This window comes from Mandrillus leucophaeus, unplaced genomic scaffold (assembly GCF_000951045.1).
Source record: "Mandrillus leucophaeus isolate KB7577 unplaced genomic scaffold, Mleu.le_1.0 Scaffold33, whole genome shotgun sequence".
NCBI classification, from domain to species: Eukaryota; Metazoa; Chordata; class Mammalia; order Primates; family Cercopithecidae; genus Mandrillus; species Mandrillus leucophaeus.
In genome coordinates, this window is record NW_012103476.1 from 2643237 (window position 1) to 2657866 (window position 14630).

General features: G+C 31.6%; 1 protein-coding gene across 1 annotated transcript in view; it reads left to right on the plus strand.

Moving 5' to 3' along the window:
- NCAM2 (neural cell adhesion molecule 2) overlaps positions 1-14630 on the plus strand; it is a 422844-nt gene that overhangs the window by 328350 nt on the left and 79864 nt on the right. The gene's annotated exons all lie outside the window — the stretch shown is intronic.

Genomic DNA, 14630 nt, shown 5'->3' on the forward strand with positions numbered 1-14630 from the left:
GTGGTATATAAACACCATGGAAGACTATGCAGCCATAAAAATGAATGAGATCATGTCCTTTGCAGGGACATGGTTGAAGCTGGAAGCCATCATTCTCAGCAAACTAACGCAGGAACAGAAAACCAAACACCACGTTTCTTACTCATAAGTGGGAATTGAACAATGAGAACATGTGGACACAGGGAGGGGACACACACCAGGACCTGTTGAGGGTGGGGTGACAAAAGGAGGGAACTTAGAGGACAGGTCTGTAGGTGCAGCAAACCGTCATGGCACATATATACCTATGTAATAAACCTGCACATGTACCCTGGAAATTGAAGTTAAATAAATAAAGAAATAAGTATTTGGTCTTAGCTTTAAACTACTACAGATTTTGGAATCTTTATGAGTTACAGTGCTTTTAAAAATTTTTCTACTAGAGTATTTTCTATGATTACACTATTTCCAACATAAATGCCCAAAGAAAAAATGACTATCATTTCTAAATTACTGTATTTCATATGGTAAAGGAGAAATTGACTATAAAATTCATCTGACTATGTTAAATTAAATTGCAATAAACTTATGAATTGCAAAAAAGAAGAAAAGTAATCCACACTAATTCCATATTTTCAGTGAAAGAAAATTTGTTCTGATTTGCATGTTGTGGAAAGGTTTCTGTATGTTAAAATTCAAACAAGAATATCTTGGACTGTGTTCATTGCACCCATAAAGAGAACCATAGCTAAATTAGGATGTTGTATGTAATTACATTCTTAATGAATTTAAACCATGTAGATCAAAGTATACAGGCACTAAACTAAGAAAAACATTAAGCAAAATAACAATTTTAGGTAAAATTACTTGTCTGCTGGAAACCTCCTCACATATCTTAAGATGAAGACACAAATTCATACATAATTCTGTACTCAGCCTGGTCTCTGCTATATGTTAAGAAGAACTTCTATGCAAATACTTTTTAAATTTTTCAATAAAATAAATGAGCTTTTCTGTGCATGCATAATTTTATGAATCAAACAAATAGTACAAATAAATGATATTAATTTATGTAAGAAAAATGTTTGTGAGTAGTGAGAAAACAAATATGAATATTTCATGAGTGTTTTATAGGAGTTTAATCCACAGGAGGAGAATGAAACTATTCATAGTTCCCAGAAACTTAAAAAAAAAATATTAGCGCTCATCTGACTGCTCAAACATACACTCTTCTGGCAAATTTAAAATTCAGTGTAAATATGATCTTTGCTAGAATGTAGCTTTTAAGTCCCTAATCCCAGTGAAGAATTCTTGTGGGCTATCATGCATATTTTGATAGTGAATTTTATTGGTAGCACATTTTAGAAGATATTTAAATATAATAACTATAAAATTTTTGAAATTATGCCAGCATATACTATTGTATTAAACATTATTTGACTTTTTGATTATTAAAATTACTTACTACAAACATTAAATACTTTCTTTATTATAGTATATAAATGTCCTCAAAGGTTAAGGAGGACTGTAGAGCCATTCCATTATCCACTCAATGACTTAAGATGCTTATATCAGGAAGATTCGAATCTTCTCTTTCAATAGTACATCCTATAGGGAATGATGCACGCTGCAGACTGGCATGATCAGATATGATTTCAGAGGCTGGTACTATCTGTCCTGGTTCTCACTGCTTTTACTTTATGTATAGATTATGGAGATAATATTACTTTTTCTTATTGTTACCATCTTGTATTCTTTCTTTTTCTGTGTATCGGCAGCTGTTCATCTTTCTTTTAATCTTTTAAACTAATGTACTGTTTTGATTTTTTAAACTAATACACTGCCTGATTTGCCTTTTTGCAAAACCTCCATTGCATGTAACAGTGTTATTTAAGGATGCACACATTCCAGAGTATTTAAAAGATCAATCATTTGGGTACACAAAGATACACCAGAAAAATCTTTTCAATGTATCTAATCAAATAATATAAATTAAAATTCAAATATCTGAATAAATGATTGACAGTACTTTGTATATATACTATTATATATGTATATGTTTATATGCGTGCGTATATATATATATACTATTTTAATATATGCATGCATGTGTGTGTGTGTGTTTGCCTCATGTGTCTTAATATCTTAGCCTTTTTTATAAATTAGGAGACAGGGTCTCACTCTGTCATCTAGGCTGGGGTACAGTGGCACAATCATAGCTCACTGAAGCCTCCAAAACCTAGGCTCAAGCGATCCTCCCACCTCTGCCTCCTGAGTAGCTGGGACTACACCTGGCTAATTTAAAATTTCTTTCTTAGAGAAGAGGTCTTGCTGTGTTGCTTGGGCTGGTCTCAGATTCCTGGCCTCAAGTGGTCCTCTTGCCTCAGCCTCCCAAATCACCAGGATTATAGGCATAAGCCACTGTGCCCTGCCTTAGCCTCTCTTTTCTGCCTTATCTCATATCTTTTCTCTACATAAATACTTGGCACTTTCATGCCTGTCCAATTATTATGTCCGACATGCATTTTACTTTCTTACAATCATGCCTGAATTTGTGTTATTCTTCCTTTCCATCATATATATATATATATACACACACACACACACAGGAGATATATATATATATATCCTGTCACCAAAGGGGATTCCCTTTTGTCTTTAATGTTAGATAACCCAGTAGAAGTTGCACATGTTACATGGTGGTTAAATGCTGCTTTTAATTTAAAGGGTGGGAGAAAGAAGTAGGGGTGTGTGTTTGTGTGTGTGTGTGTGTGTGTGTGTGTGTGTGTATCCTGCAAGGTCCAATATATTCCAAGCATCTGTATGAGAATTCATGAGATGCATTTTTAGTGGAAATAGTTTTCTCTTCCTTTGGTACCCTGTAGTAACTATTGCTCATATAGGGATTTTGCCAGCTGCTCACTTGTTAGGCAGATGACATCAGTCACGCCTCTCTGTCTTGACTGCACATTGGAGGGTCTGTTTACGGTTCATGTGGCTCTTTGAGTCTTCCATATCATTTGAGATGAATGAATGGATTATATAATTACTAAGTTGGCTTACACTCAAATAAAATTAAATAGTTACTATTTTCAAACATCTATAAATTATCACCGTGTCCAGGTCAAATCAAATTAAACCATCTAAGTACACTGATTGTTTTATTCTTTCTTTGGAATTTGCAGAAAGAGAATCCACAAGCTTTTCTGGGAAGTAATGTTATGTAGTTAGCTGTTCTTCAATACTAATTCTTAATGAACATGAGTAAACCTTTCCACTTACCAAGATTTTAAAAAAATTATATTGCAACATTTTCTTTTATTCTAAGTGCAGACATAAGTAGACATTTTAGTAAAACTGAAATAGTAGTTTCTCTTCCTCCAAAGCACAATCTTAATTGTTACTACTTCTTTCTCCCACCCTTTAAATTAAAAGCAGCATTTAACCACTGTGTAACATGTGCTACTTCTACTGGGTTATCTAACATTAAAGACAAAAGGGAGTCACCCTTGGTGACAGGACAAGCCTGTGCCATTCTGGTAACCTGGGCATGTCAATGGAAAATAAGATAGATTTCACATCACAGAGAAAATAATGTGCTTCATGAAGCTGTTTCAACTTGGAAACCTCACCAGACGTCTTCATCTCCACAGTTTATTGTGACACAGAAACACGAAGCAGAAAATGTAGGTTTAAGTTTCAAGGCCCATGATAGCGTTGTCTTTTCTCCCCATCTATTGGTTAGGCCACTCATACTACATTCTTTATCTTCAACTCTCCTTCTTGACAAATGATTCTCACTTAATTCTGCAAATATTTGTCCTGCCTACTCTATTTCGTGATGCTCAGATTCTGAATAGCTTTAAAGAATGCTCCTTTTCTTTCATTTTAGGATGTAGTTTATTAGTGACTTTATCTCTTACGTTATGTCATTTTCAGGAAGTTACTTATCTCCTCTGATTTATAGATGTGAACTGAGCACACACACACACATATATATGTATGTACGTACACATATATAATATGTATACACATATACATGCATAGTCTAACACAAATGACTTCCTACTTGGTCATCTTAATTGAAATGATATATGCCCATTCATTTAATTTAATAAAAATTGAAAAGCACCTACTATGCTTAGGGAGATTTTAGAATTTTGAATTGCTAGAGATTCCATACTGAAGAAAGTAATACATTGTTTGTCTTCATGGAATTTATATTCGGGGGGTAGATATATTTATAGATGCATCGATAGATAAAAATATCAATTTATATACATTAATATATAATGTTTAATATATCCAAATTTCTAATTTTGAAACAGTTAATGATATAAAGTATGAAGAAAAATGAAGCAGAGCAAGTTGCTGTGTAAATGGTGGTGGGAGTGGGGACTAATTTTGTAAAGAGGAATCAGCAGGAGTCTGTGAGGAGGTGATGTTTAAGCAGAGCCCCGAATGAAGTGAGGGCGTGATCACATAAATATCTAGGGAAACCTAGCCTTGGCAGAGGTCAGTATGAAGGATGTCCTGCCTGGAATGACATGATCAGAGAGAGGAATTAAATGAAGTAAGAATAGACAAATAGCCAAGCCAATGTCCCATGGGGTCTTACAGACTATGGAGAAGACTTTGCATTTTATTCTTAATGTTATGGAATGTTATTGAAAGTCTCATAAGTAATTCTAGAAAGGAGTATAAGAGAGATCATTTTCAAGTACTGACATTATTAAAAGAGGTCATTTTGAGTAGGGAAGAACCTTTCTCAAATTCTCCTTTACCACATGAAGCAAAATTCTGGGATTATAAAAGTAAGTTACCTTCTGCCATATGTTTAGTAAAGATGAAGAATCCTTAGTGCATTGTATCACTCTATATACATTTTCCTTCTTTTTCTGGATTAAACAAATGATTTTGTGCTGTTTTTGAAATTCTTATCTTTACTAGATCTCAAAATATTAAAATTTAGTTTTCCCCTGTATTATTCTTGAATTAGTCCTTAGAATATAAGGTGATGTTTATAGTTAGGGTCTGTCTGTTTTTGTTTGTTTCTTTCTCTTGTTATGGTGTTTTTATTCTTAAAACACAGAGGTCTACAATGACAATAATTCGGCATCCTATGAATGTTCTTTTTGACTTTTTAAATAGTATGATGAAGGTAAGTTATGATTTACCATGCTTAGGATTTCTAGTTACATATTGTGGAAATTAATTGATCTAACTTTGTAGAAATTTGACCACTTACCCTTTTCTAAATATATATAGATACACACAGAGAAATCATACTTTTCCTATACTAATTACAGAACTATAGAGCAATGTTAATTTTTTCATGCGTTAAACAACTAAAGCCTACAGTATGCCAAGGCACTGTTCAAGGAAGTGAGAATATAACAAAAAAATTCTTCTTTAGTTCATATTAAATTGTATGTATGGAATGTGTATGTTTGTGTATACCCACTGGAATTTTGTTTTATCCTGCCAACTGATCTAATTAGAAAAACTCAGTCAATATATTTGAATCCCACATTCCAGCAGCTATTTTCTCCATTTGCTTTTATTACCGTTTGTCGTGAGCTTGACATATAATTTTAAGGTGTTAACATCCCTAACTTATGTATGGGTACAGCTCATAAATATGAACCCATGTCATGCAACTCATATATGACTGTGTTCAAAATAATGTGTATTAGACTTTAAAACTATTTTAAATAACTTTCCTACATTTGTGGGTTTCAGCATTAATCTCATTAATACTAAACTTTGTGATCCTAGGTTAAAAAACATATTCAAGATAGCTTCAGAATGTTTGGTATACACATAGGTCTGGCTAAATATAAGTGTTAGCTTTCTCAAGCATCTAAATGCTGGCAGGCTTTTAAAAAACCAGGGCTTTAAGGAGAAAACACCTGCTCTGTGGTTTTGTAGCAGATATGAAGTATTCAAATTTTTTAATAAATAGAAAAAGAAATATATAACAGAAACAGGTTGCACTTGTCTTTCTCATTAAGCAGGTGGTTAGTACCACTATTTGCATTTTCACAGCCTTAATATACGTTTTCCTTCTCTAGATACAAAGGGAAATTATCACAAATTTGCCTAAGGATAGCAATTAGGACTACTAATTTATTCTTCTTTGCATTTTATTAAGCTTTACCAAATACAAATGAATTTCACAAGGGAAGATTATACGTGTTTTTACATCTACCATTATAAATTTGTATGCCAAATAAGATCACATGGTTTCTTCCCCAAATTCTAACATATTATTCCATTCAGAGTCCTTTTAAAAGGGAACCTATTGGAAAAAAAAAAATTGTTTCATTTGTCCTGTTTGATGACTCAATACAGCAAGGATATCCCAAATCAAAAGTTATTGGAATAATATGATTTTATTATTTTTACATTTATACCTACAATTATTTGCATTCACTGAAACTTTAATTTAGAAATATTCATTTTTTGAGCTCTAAAATTCAAGGTTCAAGTGATTTCTTTTTCTTTTTAATTTAGGAGGAGATCCAATAGAATCATTCAAATAAGCATCTTTAGGGTCTATGACATGCTCCTAAGAAAATAAATTATTCATAGAAATGTTTATTCATAGAATTACTGTCCTCATAATTTAACTTCTCCAGAAAACATGTTTTAAAGTGCTGTATATCAAAATAACATGTAATCTTTCAAAATAGCATTAGAAAAATCTAATGCAATATTTTCCTAAAATATTTGAATTATTATTTAGGAATACAATATTGTCACAAATATTTAGTGATGTGAAAATCTTGGCAACCCACTCATATTAATTCATTTAAGACATTTGAATAAATAATTTGGAAATGAAAAATTTTCATTAAACAACAACGAAGGACAAAAAGAAACATAAATATTTCCAAATATCTTCAAAGATTAGTAGGTTTTTATGGCTGGAATTTCATTGAAAACTAACAAGCGATTTATGAGAGTCAATAGAGATATCTGGGTTAACTATAGAGAAGAATGACTTAGCAAAGACAAATTTTAAATATTATGAGTTTCTTCCAAATATTATATTAATATTATATTAAATATTATACTAAAACTTCTTTGAAAATAAGAGAAAAAATGTTAACAACAACAACAAAAAACCTCGCTAATGTTGCAATTCGTGCATCGATCTCAAATCTTGTTCACATTCTAACACGGCCTCTGGGCTTTCTGTGTGATTTGGTATGTATGTTCCATAGTAGAGAATATAAATGATACAGCAAGAACAGTTCATTCTTCAGTATCAGCAAATTTGACTGGAAATGTTGAATGGAATATATGAAATAAATAGATTAATTCAGCAATCCCATTTCTGAGTATATATTCTCAAGTGAAATGTGTACGTCTATGTTCTTTGTAGCATTAATCACAAGAGCCAAGATATGGAAACATCCTTAATGTCTACCTGTGAATGAATGGTTAAAGAAAATATGGGGTGTGTGTGTGTGTGTGTGTGTGTATATGTATATGTGTATGTATATATACACACACACCATATTTATAATATATATTATATATACACACACATATTCCGATGTGTGTACATATGTATATAGAATATTGTTTATATATAGAATATATATAATATTGTTCATATGTTAGAATATACAACATTGTTATATATTATTTATACATGTGTATACATTTATATACATTATTTATATATACACATATGTATATAGACATATTATTCAGCCTTTAAATAAGAATTACTACATGATCTCACTCATGTGGAATTTAAAAGAATTATACTCATAGAAGCAGTGAGTAAAATAGTGTTTACCAGAAGTGAGAGATAAGGGAAATGAAGAAAAGTTGGTCAAGGGATACAAAATTTCAGTTATTCAAGATGAATGCATTCTAAAGATATAATGTACCACATTGTGACTATAATTAACAATGGCATATTAATGATACATATGGGTATGTGCTAAGTTAACAAGAAATGTAACTATAGTTAACAATACACATTGAAATGTACTAAGAGGCTACATATTAAGTGTACACATACAAACATATTAATAAACTGGTAAATATGAGAATTGATAGATATGTTTAATTAGCTTGAATTTGTGGTGATTATTTCAGAATGTATGCATATATCAAAATATCAAGTTAAACCCCTTAAATATATATAATTTTTATCAATAAATTATCTCCCAATAAAGCTGGGAGAAAAGCATATACAGTATTATCATTTTTCTTATTTATCATTTTTATTTTTCTTTGTATTTAATGTTTTATTGGGAGATAATATATTTTCCTTATAATTCATGTTTATGAGGATTTTCATTTACTACGAAGTGCTCTCTGTACTCTAGTTTTATATTAATAGGTCAGTATAAAACTATGGGTTATGCAAAGCTTTAGCTTAAAATAGAGTCATGTTCAAATCCAAACTCTGATGCTTAGTGGCTAGTTTATCTTTCTGAGTCTCCCTTTGCTGGTCTAGGAAATGGAGAATGTAACCAAACTCTGTTAGTTCCGGTATTAAATGACACAGGACAAGATAGGACTTGAATAATAGATTTTTCCCTAAAACAAATTTTAACTTGGACAAGTAAAATTTGTTTTCCATATTCAGCAACAGGAGTAGAGTGCATTTGTAATAAAGGGTAACTACTATAGATTTAACAAGTGCCCTCATTGGGTCAATTTCTTTAAAAGTGGTGTTTCGTTTTGTATAATTTTTTAAAATGTAAATTCAAGGACTAACTACTGAATTATTATTTTACATTTAAAACGTGTAGGTTAGATGAGGGCCGAGGACATTATTTATGGTATGTGATATGTGTCCTCACAAGATCCTTATAAGAAAAAGATTCTCATAGTATAATAGCCAAATACAACAATGAGGGCATGATCAATAACTGAGAAAAATTATATAGAGATGTTATTAGGAGGTTAAATAGCTAAAATGGAGGTTAGAGTTTCTGTCAGCACCAAAGAGAGAGGGGCATTTAATTACAAAACCTTAACTCATCCCAGTTCACCTGCTAAAAAAAAAAAATTAAAAAGTTTGTGGCAGAAAAAGAATTCGGCAATGTGAACATTTTGGGAAGTTAGCAATTTTGTGAGTGAAAAACAATTTTCTGGTTATCTGCCATCATCAAGATATTTTATGAATATTTTATAAAAACCTATGCATTTAGACTATAGAAAGAAATGTTTAGTAATTAGACATTTATGATATTTTACATACTCAATGGACCTTGAAAAAACATCAATTGAATTTTTCTTGAATAAATAATTGTACATATACTAAGAAGTATTATATTTGAAATGAAAATAGTATAAATTGTTTATGAAATGTATATTTTGTTCAATGAAACTGTTATGTTTTTAAATTAATGTTTTTATATAAGGGAAAGTTTTTCAATTTAAATAGGAAGCCATCTGATTTTAAGGGTAATATGTACTTTCTGTATAAAATCTCACAGCAGTTAAACTCCAATTGTTAAATTGTTTATTTTTATGTATAACTTATCCTCATGATGGAAAATAACACAGGCAGTACAATAAATATATAATAAAAATGTGGATGTGCTGAACTGTGATCTTAAAATAATGCCATCAACATATTGTTTTGATAAACGTCCTAGACAAATGATGCATCATTATTAGATTAATTTTTCTTTCCACTGTTCATCAAAATAGATATCCATATAATTTTTTTACCAATAATCTATCCATAAAAGTTATTTATACCAAAATATATATGCATACATGTTATAGTATGATTCATAAAATATTTAAATTACTGTTAAAAAAACTAAGATTATATTATTATTATGCAAGTAATGATAACTTCAAACACAACATAATTTGTGCAAAAATGCAAATGTAAATTTCAGAAGTAAATGAAAATATAATTGAACTGAGATGATTACATACCTAAGCTTCTTTAGGAAACTTAAAGACAATTTCATTAATAATGGAAATATCTCTGAAGTCATTTTTATATGTGCAGCTGGCGTCAAAGTATTAAAATGTTCTGCATGTGTATAGAAACAGTAAAAATTTACTTTTATTTTGCCAGTTGCTAACTCCTGCAGAAGTCAGTCAGATAATTCTCTCAAAAATAGACCTGCTTTGGCTTCTTTTAATTGTTTACGGAGCAAAAGCTGTCTTAATTGAGAAACTTGAGGGACTTCCCTGTGTTTTCAGACCTATCTGAGGAGATTAACACCAACTGTTATTTTGAATGATCAGTTCTACCCTTGCTAAGCTTTGTAATTTCTCATAGCTCTCTGAATTGTTGCACAGTACTTGACAATATGAACAGTTCCATTGGGGTTAGGTGACAAAGCACTTCTACATCTGGGGAGACTGTATTTGCTTATACTAAATAGGACAAAAACCCCGTGGAGAGAGCCAGGGTTTGAGAAAGGAAAGAGAACATGAATAAATTTAGTATTAGAATTTTCCTGAGTTTAATTAGTTACCGAATATGTATTTAGTTGATGTCATTTGATGCAAGGGTTGTAAATATTCTATAGCCTCTGCTTCTCTTGACAGCCAATGGGAAGGAATTGATAATACAGCATAGGAACTAAAAATTATTTTAAATTCCCTTTAATAAAGCCTGGTTCTCTAATAAAAAGAGAATGAACTTTCAAATTCAAATTTTTCTCTGTACTGTGATCATTTCAAAACTGATAAAAAATGTAAAAGGATTTATATTTTTTCTGCCATTTTTTTAGTTAAACTTTTTAAAAATGTATCTTGACTTTTTTATCTTTTTTGCCTTTATAGACAGGTGATAACATGTTATTTTTCAAATTCAATTGTATATAAATGATGTAGAAATATTAAATTAGTGCAGGAAACCAGATTCTATAGAGAACTCATTTCTGTTGCCATGCCAAAGAAAAATTCGTGATTGTTTATAATTTTCAGAAGAACTGTGTTAAGATTTGTAAATCATGCTGTAAATATAGCTTTAAAGTACCTTAATTTATACATTTTTCCTTAAAAGCTTTTACTCGTTTGTAATCTAGATCTGCTTTCTCCTAATTCTGGAGTTTGAATTTCCAATAAATTATAAGGCAAGAGCCCATCCCACACTACAGTTTAAGGTTCTGTTGTTCTATTTGTGTATGCAGACTTAGGCAAAGAAAGTCTTACATTAACTTCATAATTTGAGGTACAACTCTATTATTGAGTACACAGCCTTTCATTTTCCAAGTGGTAGTTTGCTTTCAGTCCCTACCTTGGTGTTCAGAAACCCTTTGTTTGGTAAAATGCTGGTAAATTACAGATGATTTGATGTATATATCCTCTCATTTAAGAAAGGCAAGTCAAATTACAGATCCAGGCTTTGCCTCCTCCAAATCTTTTCCCTCTCACTTTAATGTAGTCTCAATGTGTGGAGTTTTTCTATTTCACACAATAATCTTCATGTTCACACAGTGTTAATAAGCCTCATAATAAGGGTTATTATATCAAAATCTGCATTCAGAATTCGAAAACAAACTGACTTCATGTATATAAACTTTGTAAAACTTGCATCAATAGGTTTATTTTATGCCTCTTCCCTATAATTTTAAAGGTTATCTATAAAACCTCTCTTTGGCCAGTTTCGGTTTGCATGTTTTAGCCCAGGACTGTAATAACAGTTTAGCCATCAGTGTGACCTCTTTGCTCCTTTCCTCTGCCAAGTGATGTGAAACTCAGTCAGTACATGGGTAAGCCTTGACTCTGAGAACAGAAACATGTGAGGAAACGGGGAAATTCCATTCTGAGTTGATACAATGTAACTAAGGAAATACTTACCTTGGCAGAGGTAGCGGGGCATACAGAGCTCCTCATAGCACCTGTGAAATGTTAAAGGAAGGGGATTGCTGACAATGCAAGCCAGAAAGAGCTTTTGCCCGAAATACTCAGATAATTCAAGTGTGATCTGCACTTGATTTTTTGTTGCTGGGGTATGTGGGGTGAGAATGGTCTTTATTGTTTAACCTAAGTAATAACCTCAACTTTTCTCACATTAGATTTGCCCTGGTACTTTGGTAGCTCTGTTTTTACCAATTTTTAACCCACAAAGATGAAGAAATCATATCTAGAATAATGATCTCTATGCTTATGATTTATGTAGTATTTTATTTGCAATTGAGAGTGTATGTTTGACATTCTTTTGCTTCTCCTTTTGCCTTGTGTTAAGAAATATGATTGAATATAAGCATTACCAGATGCCAACACCGACGCAGCCAAGTCACAAACTACCGAATGCTCTTAAAACAGTGTTGCAGCAGCACTAGGATATCACAGAAATATGGAAAGGCATATCATATATCAAAGTTGGCTGTTTTATAAAAGGGCATTTATTCTTCAAGACTTATTCCAAAATGTGTTAGGCCTTTGGACAGTCAATGTGATGTTATGGCACAGTCTGTGTTCTCTTGCGCTCTTTACCCTAATGAAGCATGACTGGATAGCACGGGGACATACGAGCCTAGTTCACCTTTGCTTTTGTTTTTAAAAACATGTATTATCTGATTAAATTAATAAAATATTGTGATTTTTAAACTCTTGTTAAAGGAGTTCAACACCAGCCTGAGCAACATAGTGAGACCCCATCTCTATTAAAAACAAGTAAAATGCTAAATAAATGCCTTGATTGTAAATATTGAGGAAAAGAATGGAACAAAAGGAAGTATCAAAACAAATTCATGTTATGCTGACTTTCAGCAGAGGCTTTTCATCTTAAAGACAGTAAAATTCCAGTTTATTAGCATTTTAGCAACCTTTGTTAAATTTCCTCTTCTCATTCCATAATCTATATAAACAGCTCTATCTATGCACTCAGCTTCTCTTCAGTGTAACTATACACTTTTCTGGGGCTTAAATTATATACTCATTAACTACCAACTATCAAGTGGGTTTGGGTTTCCTGAAAAGCTTGCAGGTCATTACCCTGTGAGAAATCATTGCATTCAAGCCTTGGTTTCCCCACTTATCCTTGCAGCTTCTAATCGGTTGGATATCTATGCCGATCGATCTATTCCCAATTGGCCTCCCTTAAATCTGAAATAATGTATTATAATCTGAGGCTTCAACAAGGTGGTACACTCCAAAAAGCAAGTTCGGTTTCTTATAAGGTTAAGAAATTGAGAAATACAAAACTAAATTTTGCCAATTGGAAATTTATTTTTTTGTTGATTTTAGAACATCTGTACAGGATTAAGTAATGTCTGATTGATATGTGTGTTGTAGCCATTAATATTTATCTGGTATTAAGTAATTTTTATATATTTTTTTACTTTTAATTTTGGACACAGTGCATTCAACAAGGCATTATTTTCTTTTCTAGAATGTGATAAGTAATTCAATATAGATTAAATGATTGCAATACAAAATGCTAGGCCAGACATAGTGGCCCACTCCTGAAATCCCAGACTTTGGGAGGCTGAGGTGGGCAGTTTGCTTGAGCCTAGGAGTTCAACACCAGCCTGAGTAACACAGTGAGACCCCATCTCTATAGAAAACAAACAAAATGCTAAATAAATACCGTGATTAGAAATATTGAGGAAAGCAATAGAACAAAAGGAAGTATCACAACAAATCATTAAGTATCCTCATATAATACAAAGAATATGTTATCTAGTAAATTATAATATAATTATTGGAAATAACATATTAATCAATTATATTACAATATCATTGCATGTATATTGTTTCTGGTCATGGTTTATGTAAAACTATAGTTCTGCAAAGATGATCCTAATTACCTATGATGTAATCTTTTATATCTCCTAATATTGATTGATTATGTGGCTTGGAGTTACTGTGGAAACCAAACATACCTTCCTTTTGATTTTCATCGAGACATTGCTATATCCCCTCGCTAAGTTTCCGCTTTCTTTAGCAAAAGCAGTTAAAGAAAGTGGCAACAATAAAATTCTGGTAGCTCCATCAGGTGAATTTATGAAGATGTAATATTTTGAAATCGGTAATTGCATCCAAAATTATCAAGGGTCAAATAACAAGGGTTGACATGACCCAGATATTTCCAGTAACCTTTATTTCCCTATGCCTTTTCATATTCTTCTTCCTTAGTGTCTTATTGAATCCAGGTCTGGTAGAGTTGTAAATGAGAAGAAACTCAGAGTGAAAATACAAGTTATGAGTATGCTTCAAGCTAGAATTAAAACAATTTGATTTAATTTGAAATTGTAGAATAAACTATTTTTGCTGTAGTTTCAACTTTGTCACACTTGTTTGACATGACTAAATCACCTCACATTGGAAGCCAATCTACACATTAAATGCCATGATTCTATTAAATACTATAGAAATAATCTGCAGAGTACTTCTACCTGAGACACATACTGAATGTACGTATTTTAACATCATTAACATCATTCTTGGTTTTTGAATATTAAAAAGATTTAACTTTCTACTTTGTGAATGTATCACAAATGAAATGGGTAATTTTCTTTGAAAGTGCATGAGTTGGAAAGCTAAAATAGAGGTGAAAAAGAGAACTATTCACAAATCATTTTCTTCTTATATGACTTATCTATTTTTTAGGTATTTCATGGAAAGATTTCAGTGAAATTATTCACTCAGAATTGTAATAGTTTGATTCATTTTTCTTATTAAAATTTGTCAAATTATAA